This window comes from Cyprinus carpio, chromosome A11, assembly GCF_018340385.1.
Source record: "Cyprinus carpio isolate SPL01 chromosome A11, ASM1834038v1, whole genome shotgun sequence".
In the NCBI taxonomy this organism is placed as follows: Eukaryota; Metazoa; Chordata; class Actinopteri; order Cypriniformes; family Cyprinidae; genus Cyprinus; species Cyprinus carpio.
Window position 1 is genome coordinate 25,676,106 of NC_056582.1, and position 3,256 is coordinate 25,679,361.

The window sequence follows — 3,256 nt, forward strand, 5'->3', positions numbered from 1 at the left end:
AAGACAAACAGATAAAACAGGAAGTAAATGACCTGCAGACAAACTGCACACAATCCTGCTTCATTGCAGCTAAAATCACTTTTACATTACACAATAACTTATATCATATAATATATTTTGTGGAAAGATGGATCTAATATATACATATGTTTGTTGGAGAATATAGAGTTTGTTGTTTGTACTTTCTTTAAACAGCAGGTCATAGTTCAGATTGCTCAGTAAGTTTACGAGTCTCTTACTTTGTTTCAAAACGAATGATTGTGTTTCCATCACCATCAGTTCTCACATTTAACCAGTTAAACTATCATTTTTCTTTAAAAGCCTTTAAGAGGGAAAGAACAATGGCAGAATCTTCACTAACAGCAAGAAAAACCAGGAGAAAGAGTATTGACAATTTACCTCCATGTAAGTCAATAACTAAGAAAAACACTTTGACTTTGACTTTTCTTTTATAATATTGAATATGTACAGTTCAGGAATGTAAAGCAGATCAAATAATTTCAGCTTAACCAGAATAATTCATGTATTTATTTATTTATTTAGGTAAGTGGTTATGTAATGAGCTTCACATTTAGGTTCTGATCAGCTTGTCTGGGTTCATTTTACAATAATAACCAGCTGACTGTACATGATCTCATTATATTTGAGTTTGGACAGCACTCTTTGTCTCTAAACACTCTTTACACTCAACCAGCTTCATGAGGTGCATCATGGGATTCTTCATAAACAGTATTGAAGGAGTTCACACTAATCCTAAATAATGTCTCTTTCCAGTAATGTCATCCTCCATGAGTTCACTGTCTGAGGAGATTCAGTGCTCTGTATGTCTGGATGGTGTTTCACTGATCCAGTCTCGACTCCATCTCACACAACTTCTGCAAGATCTGTCTGAATAAGTGCTGGGACAACAGCCAGACCTGCAGCTGTCCATACTGTAAAGAAACATTCAAACAAAGACCTGATCTCAAGATTAATACCACACTCCGAGAGCTCGTAGATCACTATAAGAAGAAAAGTCCTGAGAAAAAGCCTGAAGTTCTGTGTGACTTCTGTGAGGAAAGAAAGCTGAAAGCGCTGAAGTCGTGTCTGGTGTGTCAGAGCTCTTACTGTGAAACTCACCTGGAGCCTCATTTGAGAGTGACACGTTTGAAGAAACACAAACTGATGGATCCTGTGAGTAATCTGGAGGACTATATATGTCAGAAACACGAGAGACCTCTGGATCTGTTCTGTAGAGATGATCAGACATGTGTGTGTTCATTCTGCACCGAGACAGACCACAAGAACCACAACACTGTTCCTATAGAAGAGGAGAGTCAAGAGAAGAAGGTAGAAGTTATTATTCTTTTAAAGGACTAATATCATGAGGAATCAGATCTTATTTCATGTTGTGAAATAAAAGTTCATTATGAAAACATATTGTGAGTTTAATCTGTGTTATGATAAACGTGTCTGTGTTGTTCTCTCTATAGACTGAACTGATGAGACACAGAAAGACGTGCAGCTGATGATCCAGAACAGAATCAAGAAGATTCAAGACATCAAACACTCAGCAGAAGTCAGAAAAGTGAGTTCAAAATAATAGAATAAAATAAATTTAAATATTTATTATTGAGTAATAGTTACAGATTCTTCTGTTAGCAAACACTGCTCATAATTTGTTGCCTGTCCTGGTTGACCAGAGAAACACAGAGAAGGAGAAAGCAGTCCGTGTCGAGCTCTTCACTGATCTCATCCGCTCCATTGAGAGACATCAGACTGAACTGCTGAAGATGATGGAGGAGCAGCAGAAAGCAGCAGAGAAACAGGAGCGAAAGCTGATTGAAGAGCTGGAGCAGGAGATCACTGAGCTAAAGATGAGAAACACTGAGCTGGAGCAGCTCTCACACACTGAAGATCACCTCCACCTCCTACAGGTCAGTCAACATGATCTCTCTGATCAATGATGATGCAGGATATGACATGCTGAAGGATTTCTCCTCTCTCCTCCTGCTGTAGATTCACTCATCCCTGTGCAGCTCTAGAAACACCAGGAACTGGCCTGAGATCAGTATGAAGACTGATGAGAGTCTGGAGACTCTGAGAGAGAGCTCTGACTCAACTGAAGGACACTATAGATGAGAAACTCACACTAACTGGTACACTCAATACACACACTGATCAGATAGAAAACATGATAGTGTACTCTATCCTTTAAATATAAGCTTCAGATCTGATGATGTTTTCTTGTCATTAGTCTCTACAGAGCTGAAGTGGATGCAGCAGTATGCAGGTACAGTGTGCTGTCTGCACTACACTAGTTTACATTCATACACTCACTGCTTCATTACTGCACTACAATCTGATTAAACACTGGATTAAATATTAAAAACATCAGCATCCAGATCACAGAATATCTGTATTCTCTGTTTTCTCAGTGGATGTGACTCTGGATCCTGATACAGCTCAACCTGATCTCATTCTGTCTGATGATGGAAAACAAGTGAGAAATGGAGACATTAGACAGAAACTCCCAGACACACCAGAGAGATTTGATCCATGTCCCTGTGTCTTGGGAAAGGAGGGATTCTCCTCAGGGAGATTTTATTTTGAGGTGCAGGTGAAGGGAAAGACTGATTGGGATTTAGGAGTGGCCAGAGAATCCATTAACAGGAAGGGACTGATCACAGCAAGACCCAGTGATGGATACTGGTCTGTGGTTCTGAGGAATGGAGATGAATATAAAGCCTGTGCTAGTCCTCCTGTCTCTCTGTCTCTGAGAGTGAAGCCGCAGCGGGTCGGTGTGTTTGTGGATTATGAGGAGGGTCTGGTCTGCTTTTATGATGTGGAGTCCAGCTCTCATATCTACTCTTTCACTGCTCAGTCTTTCACTGAAAAACTCTATCCATTATTTAGCCCAGGCCTTAATCATGGAGGTAAAAACTCAAGCCCACTGATCATCACACCTGTCAGTTATAATAAATGAATTTACTCAATTATCAAATGCAACATTAAAATAATGAATTTTATAATTAAAAATCTGGAAACATTATGTGCTGCTATTTTTTTTTTATCATTTGCTTTTCAGTTTTTAAAATCTAAATGATATTATCACATATTTTTAATGTAAATATATAATACTTGTTCAGTAAACGATTTTTTGTTCAAGCCATTCATAAATACTGAAAAACATAAATCAAACCAAAAAACACAAATTAAATACTATACCACTTTTTAAAACAATATTTTCTATTTTCAAATAATATTTTTATGTTCA

At 37.9% G+C, this 3,256-nt stretch overlaps 1 pseudogene; it reads left to right on the forward strand.

Moving 5' to 3' along the window:
* The first annotated feature begins 321 nt into the window (after window positions 1-321).
* LOC109049428 lies at window positions 322-3,052 on the forward strand (annotated as a pseudogene).
* The last annotated feature ends 204 nt before the right edge of the window (window positions 3,053-3,256 follow it).